The sequence below is a fragment of the Pseudorca crassidens genome, chromosome 13, assembly GCF_039906515.1.
Source record: "Pseudorca crassidens isolate mPseCra1 chromosome 13, mPseCra1.hap1, whole genome shotgun sequence".
In the NCBI taxonomy this organism is placed as follows: Eukaryota; Metazoa; Chordata; class Mammalia; order Artiodactyla; family Delphinidae; genus Pseudorca; species Pseudorca crassidens.
In genome coordinates, this window is record NC_090308.1 from 67891816 (window position 1) to 67912159 (window position 20344).

At 41.3% G+C, this 20344-nt stretch overlaps 1 long non-coding RNA gene across 2 annotated transcripts; it reads right to left on the reverse strand.

Annotated features, from left to right (window-relative positions):
• Nucleotides 1–3569: 3569 nt before the first annotated feature.
• LOC137205047 (uncharacterized) lies at nucleotides 3570–14798 on the reverse strand. Of its 2 annotated transcripts, none has more exons than XR_010933976.1 (4): nucleotides 14747–14798; nucleotides 14075–14156; nucleotides 13798–13947; nucleotides 3570–3778 (listed from the first exon to the last, which is right to left on the reverse strand). It is a non-coding gene; the product is annotated as an uncharacterized lncRNA (long non-coding RNA). The 2 variants fall into 2 exon arrangements; XR_010933977.1 differs by having other exon boundaries at nucleotides 14080–14156; nucleotides 14747–14781.
• Between the last annotated feature and the right edge of the window lie 5546 nt (nucleotides 14799–20344).

Here is a 20344-nt window from a genome sequence, read left to right on the forward strand (position 1 = left end):
TGAAAGACTATAGAAACCCAAGTCCAAAGTCATTACCTCTGTTGGCCCCTCTTCCTCTGTTGAAACCTTGTAAATGGTATTCATGCCGTCTGAGTCATGAACTTACTGCTGTGTACCAATTCATTTCACTGAATGAGTCCTAATCACTTACATTTTGAAGGGTGTAGTCAAGACGTTAGAGCTGACTAATGAAGCTTTCCAACATGCACACCATTTACTGTAAGACATGCTAGACCCACACAGTTAAATTACACGTCATTTAATCTCCCAAAGAAGCAGGGAGCTTGAATAGGTGGGATTCAGCTCTGAATCAGTCACTTACCCTGTAATCTTGGTGTTTAGTTAACATTCAGGAAAGAGCATAACCATGCAAGTCATTCAGGGCTGCCCAGTAGGTTGGAAACTATAGGTGCGAACACAGAGTATATTATTTTCACAACCTTAACTGAAATTGTTTACATTTTGGCAATATTGTGACCACTGTGAATAAATAGAATGCCTCACCTAATGGCTTCTCAGCTACCAAGAATATAAGCAAAACTCGGCCTTCGTTTCTAAAATGCATCAGTCATGCTATACGAATGAAATTCAACCTCACCTAAGTGCAAAGCCATGGAATCGCCACTGTGGGGCACCCAAGGTTGGGTCCATCATGGTCCCTTCCCTCTAGGAGTCCGCATCCAAGTGGGAGATGAACATCATACGAGGCATAATGGAGTAAGTGCCTATTGAAGAAACGAGCTCCTTCTGTGGAAGGCGGGAGGAAGGAGACCATAATTCTGACCTGCAGATCAGGGAAGGTGACGGAAAGAAAGTGGATCTACAGGATGAAGAGGATTTCAATTGGAGGAGAATGAGAATGATGGCATTCCCAAAAGGTGGAATAACAGGAACAATGGCATGGAGGCATGAAACCTTTACAAATGCTGAAGCTATACAATTATATCTACTCCTAAATCCCACTACGTGTCCTGCCTACACTATGCGCAAAGCATAGAGGTCTTGAAAAAAAAAAAAGCCTAATATTGCCTCTCCTTCTGTACTCTAAAGATACCTGAAGACTCCCAAGCACCTTTTATCACAGTCATAGTCAGAAGGAACTAAACAGGATCTTTATTATTCCATACCCAGACCATGATAATAGCTCTTTATTGATCTCCTGGCCATGTGTTCTGTTTCTGATCCATTTTGCACACTGAAGCCTTATGAATCTTCCTAAAAGATGCATTTCTTCAGGTAAGAAGAACTCATGGAGTGGAAGAAATTACAGTCCTCTTCTAGGGTGTCCTAATGTTCAAAAGATAAAGCCCAGGCCTTCCCTGGTGGCGCAGTGGTTGAGAGTCCGCCTGCCGATGCAGGGGACACGGGTTCGTACCCCGGTCTGGGAAGATCCCACATGCCGCGGAGAGGCTGGGCCCGTGAGCCATGGCCGCTGAGCCTACGCATCCGGAGCCTGTGCTTTGCAACGGGAGAGGCCATAGCAGTGAGAGGCCCGTGTAACGCAAAAAAATCAAAATAAAGTCTTAATAAGATTTTAACTCAGGAATTCCCTGGCAGTACATTGGTTAGGACTCGACCCTTTCACTGCTGAGGGCCCATGTTCAATCCCTGGTCGGGGAAATAAGATTCCACAAGCCATGTGGTATGGCCAAAAAAAAAAAAAACCTCACATAATATTTGGTCTAGTGAACCTCCTCATGACTATTCAAAATGATCATTTATTTATTTGCTCAACAAACATTAACTGTGCCCACACTGTGCCAGGCACTGTTCCAAGTCCGTGGGGATACACTGGTAAACATGACAGAAGTGGCCTACAGAGTTTAGTAAGAACTAAAATGGTAATATTAAAATGAAGTGGGGGACTTCCCTGGTGGTGCAATGGTTAAGAATCCACCTGCCAATGCAGGGGACACGGGTTTGAGCCCTGGTGCACGCAGCAATGAAGACCCAACGCAGCCAAAAATAAATAAGTTTTTTTTTTTAATGAAGTGATATGTAATAAGGAAGAACCTTTGTATTCTATTACAAGTTAATCACTAAAGGGATGTTTCCTGTATGTTTAAATTATACATAATGGCCCATCTCTGGGAACCCTGCCTCCCAGGTAATGAGCGTTAAGCTAAAATACCTTTGTTCAGCTCACAGGAAACATCCTGACCAGAACCCACTAGTGAATGGCTGCAAGAAGGAAAAAATGAACACGTCCCCTCCAGAGTCTGGCTGGAACCAGGACTTTACCCCTTCCCCTTTAGTGTAAAAGAAGCCTGAATTCTAACTTGGGGAAGGTGGCTCTTCGGGACATTAGTCCATCATCTTCTTGGTCTTCTGGCTTCTGGAATAAAGTTGCTATTCCTTGCCCCAACGCTTCATCTCTTGATTGATTGGCCTGTCGTGCAGCAAGCAGTACAGGCTAGGACTCGGTAACAGGCCAGAAGATGTATCTGATGTGCACACCCACACTCCAATTCAGCACAGCAGGGACTAGGTAACTAGATTAGCCAGCAAAAGACAGATGCTCCTTGATTTCACTGGCAGATTACCTGTCCACCACATTTTACTTGCCCTTCTGAAGAGGGTGACACCTATAAACATTGCTAAAGTTTTAAATAGGGACAACTTGATATATTTCCTAATTAATGTTCCTATTCTTTCTCTTACAACAAATTATTTTCAATGTTTTTCTGAGATGTTTTCCATTGCACCTTTAAACAAGAGTAATGCCTTCACAAGAATTTCAGCTTTACAGAAATTGAGTGCCTAAGATCTGCTCGGTTAACAATAACAGAAATCAACTTGAGCTAGCTTAATTGAAAGGGAAATTTTATTCTAACCTTACAGGGGTAGTTCATAAAACCCAGGGGCACGTGGGCAGCCATGCTTCAGAAGGGTCTAGAGCAAAGACCCAGGAAGCCATTGGGGACTTCTCCACTTCTCCTAATTTCTCTTAGTACACCTGTCTCTTCTCTCTCTTCAGATGGTCTTTCTCTGGGTGATTTGCCTCTGCTTGAGTTTTCACCAACTCAGTTCAGGCCATAAAGGAAAATTTACTGCTGTCTCTGAATCCCAGCACCAAATTTCTGGGAGTGAGACTCTAATTGGCTAAGTTTAGGTTTACCTTGTTCTAATCAACTGCAACAGGGCTTGGTATCCATAACACAAATATGGCTGCCAGGGTCCCGTCACTAGGAGAAGCATGGTGAGCTGGGAGATCATCAGAAAGGTATCTGCAGTACCAGGAAAATGTGACTCCACAGCCACCTAGCACTGAGAAATTTCTTTCAAGATTCAGTACCTTACAAGTTACTGTGCTAGAAAGGAATAGAAAGAAAAGGAAGAATATGTTTAACAGTTAAACCCAACATCCCTTTCCATTTAAATTTTACATTACATGAGAGCAGTGGTTCTCAAACCTTGTGATCTCAAGGCCCCTTTACAATCTCAAAAGTTATTGATGACCCCAATAAGCTTTCCTTTGTGTGGGTTATATCTATTGATATTTACCATATAAACATTAAAACTGGAAATTTTTTAAATATTTATTTTAAAATAAAAATAAGCCCATTAAATGTTAACATAAATATATATATATGCAAGATAATTACATTTTCCAAAACAAAAAATTTTTCGGTGAGAAGAGCAGCATTGTTTTTATCTTTTTATAAATCTCCTTTAATGTCTAGCTTTATGGACTGCAAATACATTCTCACATCTCCTGCTTTCAATCTGTTGTGATATCACACATCACATGCCCTCTGGAAAAATCCACTGTACACTCCTGAGAAAATGAAAAAAAAAACAAAAGAAACAAACAAACAAAGTCTTAGTCTTATTATAAAAACAAGTTTGATCACACATACCCCTGAAAATGTCTCAAGGACCTCCAGGGGTCTCCAGACCATACCTTGAACTACTGCACTACAGATTACCTACCATCTGCATGTAAGTGAACATCTAAATTAAACAAAGCGATTTGGCTCATAGGAGTGACTTTTTTCTATCTCCATATAAACCGACTCATCCAATAGGACTCCCTACAGGAATCATATTATCCTGACTAATTTGATGAATCCACAAGTCAATTGAATTTGATAAATTTCATTGATAAATAAATAGTAGGAAATGACAGTTACTGAAAAGAGCTTTGCAGAAGAGCAGCCCTAGAATTAAAACCTGAGTACTCTACATATTAGCTGTCTGATATCAGGCAAATTCTTCAAACCTCAGTGTCCCCATTTTTAAATAGGCATAATAACGATAGTTACTCTTGAGGTATGGAGACTGAATGAGATAGTAAAGTGCTTGACCTAATACACAACGAATTGTGAGTATTCAGTATATTAGCTGTTTTTTATTACTTTTTGTTATGTGGCATATCTATGCCCACAGCTATTAAAGATGAATCTTTCTTTATACTTGGAGAATTAGTCCTAAAAGTGAGGACTTACATCTTGTTTCCTAGATGTCTCTACACCACAGGAAAAAATGCCAAATAGCTACATCACGAAGATGGCTATTGGGCACACAGTCATTCTGGAGGAAATGAGGTTACCTTCCATCCACACAGCTGGCTTAGAAAGTGATGGGTCTCACTGAGATATTCTGGGAAATGCTTTCACATGGGCTGGGAAAATTAAAATATATTTGAATCTGGTTAGCATACTACTGGTTCTACTCCCAGACTTTTATTTTATACCTTGATTCAAATGATTTGTCTCTCGGAGCCTTACAGAAGTTTCTCTTTTGGTTAATAGAAAAAGGTGCGGGTTAGTGCTTTCTGGTTGGTTACTTGCAAATCCAATTCCATTCTATCTAAACTTCACCTTCTACAAATGAACCTATTTACAAAACAGAAATAGAGTCACAGATGTAGAAAACAAATTTATGGTTACCAAGGGGGAAGCGGGGGAGGGATAAATTGGGAGATTGGGATTGACATGTACACACTACGATATATGAAATAGATGGCTAATAAGGACCTACTGTACAGCACAGGGAACGCTACTCAATACTCTGTAATGTCCTATATGGGAATAGAATCTAAAAAAGAGTGTATACGTGTATATGTATAACTGATTCACTTTGCTGTACAGCAGAAACTAACACAACATTGTAAACTAACTATACACCAATAAAAATTAGTTTTAAGAAATAAATCAGTAAAAGTCATCTTCATCTGTTCCAAATCGACAGAAAATGAGGAAATGAGGAAGTGGGGGGTTAACCACTTGCTTATGGGGCCATCACCACCCATATAAAATAAGTAGTTAAGGAAATGGGAGCCAGATCACTGCTCTCTGGCTTCCCCTAAGCTTTCTTCAACCTCATTTAATAACTTTTGTTGAAGACACAAATTTCCTAAGTAATTTTCTTTACCCAATGCCAGTATATTTTTATAAAATGAAACAGGAAAATATTTCCTTGGAGCACCTGCTGAGTGGCCAAAGACAACAGACATTTTTTATGAGACAGTACATTTGCACAGGAAAGAAACGAAGAGAATAAGACATCATCCTACGTAGCCATGAATAAGTTTCCTCCAGGTCTTACTCCTACTCTCCTGCCAAACTACTGACCCAGAGTCTGGGACCCAATATGCCATAATATAGAGCCAGGAAATAACTCAGTTACTTGGCAAGTATAATTACTTGATTCGGAGAATATCCTTTTCTCCAGTTATCTTTTACACTAAAGCACTTTCCCATGAGATTCATAAGGAAACCTTTAGATTCCTCTTTACTCTAAAATCGCCCAAAACAAACAACTAAAATCCAGCACCTTCGGTTTAATTTTAATGAGGGAAGGCAACAAAACATTAATCCAGGATGACATAAACCAGAACAACATTTTTATAAAAGTTTTAATCAGCAGCATAACAAAGCACACACTGATAAGTTATGAAGATTTCATGTTTGGATCAAATAACAAAATGTTTATTTATATGATTTTTTTAGCTTTTCTAAAACTAAAAGACTCACGTTTTTGTTAGATGCTTTTCATAATTTACAGTACACTTCTTCCAGTTTCTCCTGGGTTGGTGGTTTGGCAGGACATAGTGACAGTAGCACCTGTATAAAATTTTTTTTTTTTACATCTTTATTGGAGTATAATTGCTTTACAATGGTGTGTTAGTTTCTGCTTTATAACAAAGTGAATCAACTATACATATACATATGTTCCCATATCTCTGTATAAAATTTTTTAGTGGTCACATAATACCATGTCTATCCCCTTGTTTCCTTACTTATGTAAATGTATTGCCTCTTGTAAAAGATATTTGTTATCTCAGGCCACCTAGCACATGCTTCAAGACAATACTTTGCTGTTTCATTGTATGAGAAAATAGTGGTGGGAGTTCCCTTGCAGTCCAGTGGTTAGGACTTGGCATTTTCACTGTTGTGGCCCAGGTTCAATCCCTGGTCGGGGAACTAAGATCCCACAAGCCACGTGGTATGGCCGAAAAAAAAAAAGAAAAAAGAAAATTAAATAACATGTATTTGATTTCTCAAAAATATTATTTACATATATTTTATTTCCTTTTTTTTTTTGCGGTATGCGGGCCTCTCACTGTTGTGGCCTCTCCCGTTGCGGAGCACAGGCTCCGGACGCGCAGGCTCAGCAGCCATGGCTCACCGGCCTAGCCGCTCCGCGGCATGTGGGATCTTCCCGGACCGGGGCACGAACCCGTGTTCCTTGCATCGGCAGACGGACTCTCAACCACTGCACCACCAGGGAAGCCCTATTTTATTTCTTAATAAACTTTATCATATATAGTAATATTTTATTTTTAAAAATGGTAATCATTCCAAAAATTGGGGGGAGTTAATATTCAAGCTTGTATACAATACAATAAATGTCTCATATTAATAGAAAATGTGTTGGAGGAGAGGCTAATCAGGAACTAAAAGCAAGGAGTACAATTGCCCACAAATCCTTGTCTCCTGGGCAAGTTTAACCATGGAAAATACCAGGGCTCTGCTCATTTCATATCTCATAAAATACAGGAGAAGACTGGGAGCCTTAGCACTTCAGGATTCATTGCTGAGCAGAGCCATTAAGGATTTCAGCATTTTCTTTATCTGTGTCACAGAAATAGTATTAACTCTAATGTTCCATGTGGACCTGAGTACTCACCAGTCAAATGAAATTATAGATCAAAGCATTAGAATTTTTGCAGAATGATGTTAAATAGTATGCAGAAAGCTAGAATGAGATTTTTTTTAATGAACATTTATTTTTGCCCCAAAAATAAAGACAAGGAGAATCTTTCCAAGATCATGCCCTAAAGTAATCTAAAGTAATGAAATTTCTCTACTTTTTTAGACCCAACTCTACTCGTTTACCATTATTTTCCACAAAAATTAAAATCTATTTCAGCACCCATATTTTGTATAAATTAATATAAGGAGAATTCTGAAGGATGAAGTTTAGAAGTGAGCAAAATAAAGAGTTTTTCATTTTTCCATGGAAAGAGAAAAAAATCACTCGAAAAAGATTCTTGAAATTTTTCCATTATTCTAAAGCTCCTTGTTTGTGGAAACTATCCAATTTTCCAAAGAAAACATTATCCTTAGATCTTTGTACTAGAGCATATTTATTGTTATGATTTAAAAGTTACTGTACTTTTATTATTACTACTATCTTTTTTAACACTGGAATCATTTCTGATGCCAAAGAAGATATTTTTTATCAGCAGGTTTACCATATTAATTTAATAAAACAAATAAGAAATCAAGCCATAAGATCATTAGGCAAGAACAGACAACAAGATTCCATTTCTAGTAATGGCTGAGTAGCTCATATTAGACCAATCCTCTCAAAGTGACAATTATAAACTCTGGACAAAACACACAAAAAACAATCTCTGAAGCCATTTGAGAGCAGCCAAAAGCAAGCAAAAAACTGGTGGCCAACATTTAGAGGGAACGCTTGGCACTTGGATAATTGCCCATCTTTTATGTCCTTTTGCCTGAGGGCAGTCCACAATTCATGCCACTAGGAAGTGACTAAAACTTGAGTAGAAACCTCACTGGCTCAGTAATCAGAAGACAACATTCAGGGCAATAGCAGCTGGAAAGTGGAGGGGAAAATACTGGAAAGAAGAGAGCCACAGACGGGAAGCCCCAAATTCTACATATAAACTCTGGCCAAATCTTTGGCCAACCCTAAACTAAGCATATGTTGTGCCAATACCAAGAAGCCCAGCTAAGGCTAAAAGAACTAAACAGAAATTTCAATTGCTACATAACACAGGGGAATTTAGAATTTGAGATAGGCCAGGTTAATTGCCTGCTAAAACAAAGCAATACTCTTCAGAGTAACCTAAGAGAATCCAGGGTCTCTACAATATACTATTCACAATATGCATGATATAATCTAAAATTACTAGACATAAGGAGAGACAAGAAAATATGACTCATATACAAGAGAAATGACAGTCAAGGGAGACCAACTCTAAGATGATTTAAATTTAGAAATAACAAATAGGGTTTTAAAAGAGCCATTACAATTATGCTCAAATATATGAAGGAAATATACTCATAATGAATGAACACACCGAAAATCACCAGAGAGAAACGGAAATTATAAAAGAATCAAATGAAAATACTGGAATGAAAAATATATAATACCTGAAATAAAAAATTCATTGGATGGGCATAACAGTGGATTGGAAATAACAAAAGAGTCAGTCAATGTGAAGTTAGATCAAGAGAATTATCCGATTGAAGAACAGAGAGAAAAAATTTGAAACACATAAAGAAAGCTTCAGAGACTTGTGAGAAAATAGGAAATAATAGTACATAATAATATAACATGTAATTATAGTCACAGATGAGAGAAAATACAGAGAAGGGGACAAGAAAAGCTTTTGAAAAAAATGATGCAAAAAATTTCCAGATTCGGTAAAGAATATACATTTACAGATTCAAGAATCTCAGTGAACCCCAAGAAGAATAAATAAAAACTATACCTATGTACATCTTAGTCAAAATGCTGGAACCCAAAGATAAAAAGAAAATCTTGAAAGTATCAGAGAAAAACAACACAAAATTATATATAGGGAAATAATGATACAGACCATAGCTGATTTCTCATTGGGGGAAAAAGACAAAAAATGGAACAATATCTTTAAACTGAAGAGGGAAAGAAGGAAAGAGGGGAGGGAGGGAGGGAGAGAGACAAGGAAAGAAAGGAAGGAGGGAGAGAGGGAGGGGGGAGGGAAGGCAGGAAGGAAGGAAGGGAGGGTGGGAGGGAGGAAAGTAGGACTAGGATTCTTTATCGAGTGAAAATCCTGTTTCAAACTGAAGGAAAAGTAAAGGTATTTTTGTATAAATGAAAACTAAGAATGTTTGTTGTCAGCACTTACAAGAAATACTTAAGGGCTTCCCTGGTGGCGCAGTGGTTGAGAGTCCGCCTTCCAATGCAGGGGACACGGGTTCGTGCCCCGGTCCGGGAAGATCCCACATGCCACGGAGCAGCTGGGCCCGTGAGCTATGGCTGCTGAGCCTGCGCGTCCGGAGCCTGCGCTCCGCAACGGGAGAGGCCACAGCAGTGAGAGGCCCGCGTACCGCAAAAAAAAAAAGAAAAAAAGAAAAAAAAGATAAATATGTGGGTAAATATAAAAAACAATCTTTCTGCTCTTTTCCTTAAAATACATCTTACTGTTTAAGGTAAAAATTATAGCATTGTATTGTGGGGTTTATTTCACATGATTATGTGATATGTATGACACCTGGAAGCATAAAGGAAGTAAGTGCAGATAATCAGGCCAAGTGGAAATTTACTGACAGCCTTTTCTTTTTTTCAGTGTACAACTTACATTCAGTAAAGTGCACAAATCTAAGTATAGAGTTGGATGATTTTTTTATTTTATTTTATTGAAGTATAGTTGATTTACAATGTTGTGTTCATTTCTACTGTAGCAGATGGATGAATTTTTACATAAGCATTCACCCAGGTAACCACCACCAAGATCAAGATTGAAAACATTCCGGCGCCCCCAGAAGTTTCCCTCATGGCCCCTCCCATATGATGTCACTCTTCTCGCCTCTATCATCCCAGAATAGCTGAACCTGTCCTGACAACTATTTTCCCCCATGTTTACTTTTCCTACCTCTTAGTCCTCTATCCTCCACTTGTGATCTTTAAGGCTGTATTGATTAGCACCCCTGTCAAAGGCTCATTCGAGGGAGATGTGTATCTATTCCTCAACGCTAGAAGAATAGACAAATTAATTTCTGAAACAGGAGGCATGAGGCTGAAAAAGACAAAAGGGCGTGGAAAGAGGAGAGGAAGGAGGATATTTTCTTGAACATGCCGACCTAGCAACTCCATGGAATGAAAACAAACATGACTTCTTTTCCATGAAAACTCCACTTTCCCTCACAAGCCTGTAAACAGCCGCAGAGACCGCCTAGGATGATCTCGAAGGACTTCCCGTTCCAATTTTCTCTGATTTTACAGCCTCTGCAAGTGGGCTTCAGAGTTCTTCCCCAGAGCAGTTCCAGCCGGGCTGAGTGCCCAAGGCAGCCAAGGGCACCCTGGCTCCAAGTCCCAAAACTTGTTAATGATGATGCTGTTGGCCTTGAGTGCAGGCTTGCTGATTAGGAGGCGGTAGGCAGGGAATGCAGCGAGCTCTGAAGATAAGTGAATTCATTACCGCAGGGTGTGCGGTGACGCTCACATCAAAAGCCAACATCACGTTTGGTAGCACAGGGAGATCATCTCGGTGCTTTGTGACCACCTAGAGGGGTGGGATAGGGAGGGTTGGAGGGAGATGCAAGAGGGAGGGGATATGGGATATGTGTATACATACAGCTGATGCACTTTGTTATACAGCACAAACTAACACAAAAGTATAAAGCAATTATACTCCAATAAAGATGTTAAAAAAAAAAAAAGCCAACAGCACGAAGGGGTCTTTGATCTCCAGTTCAGTACCCTTTCAAGTTGTTCCCTTTCTCCTGCCCAGAAAGTTCTTACTTCTTTTCCCCTTGGTTTCTGGGGAGAATTCTAATAAGAGTGGCCTCCAGCCCCATGTACCCACACAGTGCTGAGCACATGGGGGCTTGGAACACCAGCCTGAATCCACAGCCAGCTCCCTGCATGGCAGCATGGCCAAAGCCTCCAGTCCCCAGCCACACAAAATAAGAGCACAGCTTTCCTTTTAAGAGCAGCTCATGCACCAGGAGACCTGTACAAGATTGCTCTCAGCAGCATTGCTGATATGAGCCTAAACTAGAAAGAGCTCAAACAGCCAGCAACAACAGAATGATTACATTGTTTTGTGTCCTAACAACGGAATACTATACAGCCAGGAAAACGGCCAAACCACAGCTCCAGGGAATCACATGGACACCTCTCACAGACATAATATTGGGTGAAAGAAACCAGCAGGAAAATAATAATGCTGTATAATCCCATTTGTATAAATTGTAAAGCATGCAAGACTCGATTATAGTGTTTCTAGATGAATAGTTAGGTGGCAAAAGCATAAAGAGAAGCAAGGAAACAATTGGCATTAAAACCAGGGAGGAATGGGGATTCCCTGGTGGTCCAGTGGTTAGGACTCTGAACCTTCACTGCCGAGGGCCCAAGTTCCATCTCTGGTCGGGAAACTAAGATCCCACAAGCCGTGTGGGAAAAAAAAAAAAAAATCCCAGCTCCTGCTGGCTGTTAAAAAAGAGAAAACAGGGAAGAGGAAGGAGTGTGGCTGAGCAGGGGGGCTGTGTTTCTGGGAGCTGGGAATGGTCTACTTCTTGATTCAGGTGATGGTTACCTAGGCGTTCCCTTCTTTATGTTGTACTTTTTTTTTCTCTCTAATCTTTTCAGTAACTGTATCACACAGTTTTAACAAAAGGGTTTCATATAGAAAAGCAAAGCTTGAGAAATGTAAGACTAGCTACAGGAACTGGAGTTTCAAAAAAAAGAAAATTTCTGCTCAGCTTCTGCGATGCCTAATAAAGCTGCAAATCTAGCCCAAACCCGCAGGCTGTCAGATGCACGAAGTGTGAGCACAATGCAGGCGGTGGAGGTGGATCCTTGGGTGAAAGTTTCACAGAAAAGAAATCTGTCCTTGGCCGCCCACCCTTCACCAGTGCAGCACCAGCCCCGGGTGCTCAGTGGCTCAGAGGGGCTGGGAGAGGTCCGCCTTTCACAGGGAGGCTGCCTGGCCCTGCGCCCTTTCACCTCTGCTGATGCCAGAAATCCTGACGGAACAACAGTCTCCTTGGTGCCCGAAGAGGAGGCTGTAGCACTGCCTGGAGATAAATCCCTTCAGAGTCTGTGCTTCCCATAGGGAAAGTGTTGCTTTCAGAGCCTCCGGGCCCTGCAGGGCAGAACGTGCCCCTCTCCTGCCCCATGCCAAGTGTGTGACAGCGGAGGGTTCCCAGCGTGTGACAGCGGGGGGTTCTTCCCAATTATCCTCAGGCTCCAGCTACGGCGTATACTTTCCATCGGATGGGATCACCCAGCTGAGCTTTGAGGCATCACAGACAAAATGAATCAGATGTGTTTGCTGGCAACCTGTATATCTTCTCTGGAGAAATGTCTATTTAGGTCTTCTGCCCATTTTTGGATTGGGTTGTTTGTTTTTTTGATATTGAGCTGCAAGAGCTGCTTGTGTATTTTGGAGATTAATCCTTTGTCAGTTGCTTCGTTTGCAAATATTTTCTCCCATTCTGAGGGTTGTCTTTTCGCCTTGTTTATGGTTTCCTTTGCTGTGCAAAAGCTTTTAAGTTTCATTAGGTCCCCACACATGAAAGGATGCTCAACATCACTGATCATTAGAGAAATGCAAATCAAAACTACAATGAGGTATTACCTCACACCGGTCAGAATGGCCATCATCAAAAAATCTACAAACAATAAATGCTTGGAGAGGGTGTGGAGAAAAGGGAACCCTCGTGCACTGTTGGTGGGAATGTAAATTGATACGGCCACTATGGCGAACAGTCTGGAGGTTCCTTAAAAAACTACAAATAGAACTACCATATGACCCAGCAATCCCACTACTGGGCATATACCCTGAGAAAACCATAATTCAAAAAGAGTCATGTACCACAATGTTCATTGCAGCACTATTTACAATAGCCAGGACATGGAAGCAACCTAAGTGTCCATCGACAGATGAATAGATAAAGAAGATGTGGCACATATATACAATGGAATATTACTCAGCCATAAAAAGAAACAAAATTGAGTTATTTGTAGTGAGATGGATGGACCTAGAGACTGTCATACAGAGTGAAGTAAGTCAGAAAGAGAAAAATAAATACCGTATGCTAACACATATATATGGAATCTAAAAAAAAAAAAATGGTTCTGAAGATTCTAGGGGGAGGACAGGAATAAAGACGCAGACATAGAGAATGGACTTGAGGACATGGGGATGGGGAAGGGGAAGCTGGGACGAAGTGAGAGAGTGGCATGGACATATACACACTACCAAACGTAAAATAGATAGCTAGTGGGAAGCAGCTGCATAGCACAGGGAGATCAGATCGGTGCTTTGTGACCACCTAGAGGGGTGGGATAGGGAGGGTGGGAGGGAGACTCAAGAAGGAAGAGATATGGAGATATATGTATATGTATAACTGATTCACTTTGTTACAAAGCAGAAACTAACACACCATTGTAAAGCAATTATACTTCAATAAAGATGTTAAAAAAAAAAAAAAAGACGAATCAGATGAAGGGCGCTGATCCCAAGAGCTGGGTTCTACGGCCCCTGCACCCGACTGGCCCCAAGCAGCTTTGACTTTCTGGCAAAGATGGAAGAGTCGGGTGTGTCCTCACCACTAGGTCAGGGATGTCGTCAGGTTGTGTGGGTAGACTACCTCTGTCCTCAGAGAAGCAAAAAAGTCCTTTCTGTTCTCTTTCATCCAGATTAGAGCCTCTGGTCATGTTGTAACAGGAGAAGCAGAACAGGCTGTGATCCAGAGGGGTCTGCGCATAGACACAAGTGGCAAAGGCACAGCTATCCCATTGTACTTTTAGCTCTGCGTCTCTCGTGGCACCTTCACCCCCTCCCCCTCTATCTCGTGTTGTAATTATTTGTGGACTAACCACTTACCTTACCTACTGCATTACTGGGCTGCAGGCTCCAGAGGACACACCCCCATGCCTGGCACAGTGCCCTGTAGTCACTAGTCCCTCTAAATGTTTGCAGAATAGAAGAAAGAAGGTCAGCACACCTTAATCTCGAAACTATGCCAGTTATTATAGGAGATGCTTAATGTATGCTTCTCACAGCCAGTCTCTGAGGTCAGTGTTATTATCACCAGGTGACAGATTGAGGCTCAAAACTGTTAGAGGACTTGCCCGAGGTTCCTCAGCCAGCCAGAATCAGAGCTAGATATGAGTCTAAAGCTGTTGTTCTGCCAGGTCCCTGCTCTTCTCTCGCCATGAATGAGTGAACGAATGGGGTTGATGTCTACAAGACACTTGAGTCCCCCAAGTGCTACTAATGCCGCTTCCCAGCAATACTCGCCTGAGGTTCAGGGGGCTTTTTTAATCCGTTGGCAGTTCCTATTGGGAGTGGAATTAACCCAAAGACAATAGGGAAGTAGCCTTCACACTATTTCGTGAGCTACTCTCTCTGCCTGCATCACTAACAGGGCTAAGGTGAATGTCACTGCCTTACTTGTGTCTGCTCTATCCTTAAGCATGACCATGCCCATGACGGTTAAGCAGACTCCTGAACTCACCCAGGCCTGCTCCTTGGGATGTCTGCCCCATCACCTACCTGCCAAAGCCTGCTCATCCTTCAAGACCCATGTCCTGCAGGAGAAGACAAGAAAATAGACCATGGGAATACAGTATAACAGGACGTTATGTTCATCTCGATGTGGTATAATTGAAGATCTGCGACGATGACATAATATTGTCCGAGAAATAGAACCCAACTGTGATTAAGTCTCCAGACCTAACTGCCAGTTGACAGGAATGCAGGGTTTAGAAGGACGTGGTAAAACACTACAAGGGTGGAATTAGCCAAAACTAGATTATGGAAACAAAACAATTGAGCTGATTTCTTCAACAAATACGCAGGATGGGGGATGGTGATGGAAACTTAAAAGAAACTTAGGAAACATATCAATGAAATGCAACTACAGACCTAACTTTAAAAATGAAAACTTTCCAAAGACATTTTTGAGATAACTGGAGAAAAAATAAACATGAAGCAGATATTAGATGACATTAGACAAGTATCGTTAATTTTGTTAGGTATGATAATAGTTTTGCAGTGACTTTTTTCCGAAGTCCTTATCTTTTAAAGATAGATCCTGAAGTATTAGTGAATGAAATGATACAAAGTCTAAGATTGCCTTAAATTTCTCTGCCAGGAAAAATAACTGTGGGGAGAGATGAAACCAAAATGGAAACTGTTGATAACTGCTGAAGCAGGGAGGGATCGTTGCTACACTCCTCTCTACTCGTATGTATGTTTGAAATTTTTCATGGTAAAGTGTTAGATTTTTTAACACACAGATGGCATGCGAAGTACACTGGTGGATAAAGGCTGAGGGCACCTGGGGAGCAGAGAGGAAGGGTTCTAAACCAGCCTGAGGAGGTTGGGGACAGCTGGACAAAGGAGACAGGCCCTCCATGCTTGAGCTCTTCTGGCACGCACCATGCTGCCTTCTCATGAGATACAACCAATTCACCTCTGGACAAAGAGATGCAAGCAAATCATCTTTGAGACCCCTGGACACAGCAGAGTAAGGCAAACAGCAGGTGTTAAATAAAAGCTTTTGAATGATTTACTTATAACCCTCCAAAGACCCCTTTGATGTTCCCATGAAAGCAGCAGTGGCAGCAAACACTGTGTGTTGTGCTGGACCTGTAGGATACACAGAAGAGAAAACAGTCTCCACTCTCAAGGGAAGACAAGCCATTCACATAAAGAAACGACCTGCAAAAAGGAGCTCAATCTGCTAAGTGCTAAATGAATGGTATGACATGGCACCTCTGAGGATTTGTGTACAGAATGTCTCGCTAAGTTAGGGAAAGAATCCAGGCATGCGAGGATGAGGGCCATCAGTAGTGGCAGTGGTGGGAATATGAAGGAAGGAAGGGGTGGTTGTGGAAGAACTGATCCCACTGTGAGGAAGTGTGTAGACCAGAAGAGTGGTGGCCCCCAGGACACTTCCCCAGACCATCAAAGCTCATGTGGATTCTTTCATCATCACTGCCAGGGGCATGGTGAAGGGGGCACTGAAGGGATATCGTATTCACAGACAAAAGAGAGCCCTGTGAAGACTTTAGTTTTTGCCAATGCAAGGTGTGCAGAGAGCAGGGAGAGAGGGTGAAAATGCATTACCTGTTCCCTGGGTAATTTTACCCTCTCTCCCTCCTCCTCTACAGTGGGATCAGAATCCCCCAAATTCCCTTCCCCTCTGAATATCTCAAGAAAACCAAATGGAAAGATTCCATCTGAATATGCCTTAGGTTTTCTCTGCATGATCAGGACACGCCTCTCCAAGACTGAGAAGTGGCCCCTAGCCTGCCCTTCCTCATGGCTGGGAGAAGCCACTCCAGGCTGATCGCCAGTGCCTTTCTGCTCTATCTTTAGAAGCTTCAAGGGAGCAGCTTTCCCAAAGCTGAGCTCCCTAATGCTTTGACACAACCTGGAAATGAGCAGGGAAACCTCAGGAATCACTCACCAGCCCAGCAGGATGTAGGCCCAAAGATAAAATTAAGTCGATTTATAGAAAATTTTAAAAGGTCCTATCTCTCGCACATCTGAGTCTGTGGGCCGAGAGTCATGATCCCCACCTAAGGAATAGACCCTTTTCAAGTCAGCTTAAACAGAAAGGGGGGGTTACTGGAAGAACACACGGAAATCTAGAACTCTAAATTGGCCAGGGCCAGGCTTCAAAAGAGATTAAAACCAGGTCCAGAAGCCATCAGGAACCAAAGCATCATCTCCGTGTCACTCTCTCCCCACCTCTCTTTCACTGTACTTCCATCTCTTCTCTCTCTCTCTCTTTTTAAAATTTTATTGGATTATAGTTGATTTACAATGTTGTGTTAGTTTCAGATGTACAGCAAAGTGGTTCAGTTATACATATACATATATTCAGTCTTTTTCAGATTCTTTTCTCATATAGGTTATCACAGAATATTGAGTAGAGTTCCCTGTGCTATACAGTAGGTCCTCGTTGGTTATCTATTTTATATACGGTAGTGTGTGTATGTCAGTCCCAACTCTCCTCTCTTGTTCTCTAAATACTAACTTCCCCTATTCACTTGCACATACATGGGCCAAACATGGCTGCCCAAGTCTGATTTGTTGCTGTTGTTGTTTTTCCAAAAGCAAACAAACAGACAATTTTAGTGACTACAATAATATTGTTTGACATTTTGCAAATCCCTTTAATGGTTTGCTTAATAGAAGATAGCTGAATTACTACTGCGTTCAATCTGTTGGGTTAGGTTGTTTTGGTTGAAGTATATGAAGAAAATTCAGCCTCACAGAGACATGTAGCTAAAAAAGAGTGGAGTATTTTAATGGACTTTTCAAATGATTGTGGATAACCTTTGATAACTATACCAAAACTCAACAAGTAGTAGTTTCTTAAAGTTTAGATGCAGTGTGGAATCTGAATTTATATCAATGAAATTTTCTTCCTGTTAAATTATAATCCATCCATCTATCCACTTTGAATGAATCTCTTACTCATGTCTTTGTTATTTGAAAAATATGGGTTTACTGAGGTCTGCATATCTTCCAAATGTTGACACATTTCATGACAAAATATATTTAAAAATCACAATTGGTAATATCGCCACAGATCCCACCAGAATACTTTTAAGTATTGAAAAGCTGTCAAGCTCATGGTGTGGCAGTTACAAAATTTTTTTTTAATTTTAGTTTTCATTTGGAAGCTCAAATTTTACCATTGGCAAAAAATGCTGTTGGTTGTTTTCCTTGAAGTGACAGGAAAACTTCATTTATTTTTCAAGAAAATGTCTGCCAAATACCCAAGGCTAAGAAACCACAGTTTGTTCTTTCAAGTAAGAATAGTGCTCCTTAAAAAAAAATTTTTTTTAATGTGTTTAGTTCACAGCTCAGACAATCACATAAGTGGTTTTCCTCTAGACAGCTGCCTACTTCGGCATGCGGTAGAAGTGCTATATGCAAACTTCCCATTTCATCACACAGAATATTGAAAAGATGTGTACTCCAGAGTCAAGAGTTAATGAAATTAATAATTTTTACTGCTTCATCAAGAACACTCTTAAGTGAAACTGGCTTTTGCTTTTCTTTTCTTCTTCTTTTACTGTGAGTACATGATGGTAAAAAATACAGTGACTACAGGTGAGTGCCACTGCACTGCCCTGGTTCATGCTAAGATGCTAGCTTTTTTGCTTGTATACTATCAGCAAAGAAAGAAAGAAAGAAAGAAAGAAAGAAAGAAAGAAAGAAAGAAAGAAAGAAAGAAAGAAAAGCACAGTAAAAAAGAAAAATAACCTCATAGCATCATTATGAAAATGGTTTTGACTTGGTAGACCCTATGAAAGGGTCTCAGGGACCACGCCCCAACAGGGATCCATGGACCATGCTTGGAGAACTGGTATCTAAACCATCCAAATTCAAGCAATTAACAAACTCCCTGGGTCCCAATACCCTATTCCAGGGAGAGGAAATTTGGGTTAGGTGTCTGCTCCTAGCCCTCAGTGTGCCCAGGCACTTGCCCATGTGGCAAGTTGTCTACTTAGCAACATTTGTGGGACGAGAGAGTCTGAAAAGAGGTCTGGCAGAGCTGAGGTTCAGGAGAGGGTGAGGTTAAGAGCCCCATGAACTTAAAAAATGAGTTGGAACAGTGAGGGAATTCAGCAGGAATATGTCCTGGAACCTGACCAGATAACTTTTAACAACTGAAGTACATTCAGTGTTTTACAGATTCCAAAGTGGTTTCACATGCATTACCTCATTTAATCCTTCCAACAGCTTTGTGAGGTAAACGTTATTACTGCCGCTTTACAAATGAAGTAAGAGTAGCTTAGAGAGGTCAAGGGACTTGCACAATCCTATAACAAAGAAGTGACAGAACCTAGGTCTTCAGACTTGAAGTAAAGGGCTCATTCAACCTCGGCCAGCTGCCTGCCATGTAGTTATACCCTAGGTGACCCGCAAGATGTGCTCAAGAGTGTGGCTAAGGATTTGGGACAAGGATCCTGCACCTGGTGAGAGGGCAGGTGAAAGAAGAAAGACTTTGAGCTCCCTGCCTAGAACTTAAAGTTAAGAAAAGGGAATGGAGGACTTCCCTGGTGGTGCAGTGGTTAAGAATCTGCCTGCCAACGCAGGGGACCCGGGTTCGAGCCCTGGTCCAGGAAGATCCCACATGCCACAGAGCAACTAAGCCCGTGCGCCACAACTACTGAGCCCGCGTGCCTAGAGCCCGTGCTCCGCAACAAGAGAAACCACCGTAATGAGAAGCCCGCGCACTGCAACGAAGAGTAGCCCCCGCTGGCCGCAACTAGAGAAAGCCCGCGTGCAGAAACGAAGACCCAACGCAGCCAAAAGTAAATTAATTAAAAATGAAAAAGAAAAGAGAATGGAGCCGGAGTCAAGGATTCCTAACTTTCTTGAACCCTGGACAGTTGTTGTGTGCTGTGAGGACCCTGTGGACTAACTCCCCCATCCATATGGGCTAAGTCCCCCAATATGGGCTAAGTCTCCCTTATGGGGTGCTGTTGGCTACTCCATAAACTCTCACGGGAATGAGCCTGCTTTTTACATTGTGGTCACTGGCAGTGAAGTGCTTCTCCATGTGGGAAAAGAACACTGCTTTTGAAAAATAAAGTGTGAAAGGATGTATTACTTAGTAACTATCTGATGTGAATTCCTGTGTTCAGGCTAGGAATTAAAGTATAGACTTTGTTACATTATAAACATTTTTTTTCCCTACAGTCGACCAGCTGGAGGACCTTCCCCATGAGAAAGAAGCATCAGGTCTAAACAGAGAGCCATCCACTTAGGGAGTCTGGCTTTGATCATTTCCCTGACGCAATCCAGTTTCCTTTAACCTCTCTCACCCTGTATTAATCTTTAGGATGTTATTCCAAGGGGGCTGAGTCAAGAGAAAATGAAGATTAAAGCTATAAAGGAAACCAACATGGGAAGATCCGGGCTCAGTTTTAAAGCAAAGCCAGTGAGACATCACCATGGAGAGAAATTGATAACAGCCTTGAGACAGGGTATCCCAATATGCTAGTCACTAGCAACTTATGGATGTTGAGACTTGAGATGTGGCCAGTCTGAAATGAGATTATGTTGTACATGGAAGATACACATCAAATTTCAAAGACTTAGGACAAAAACAAGGCAAAAGAA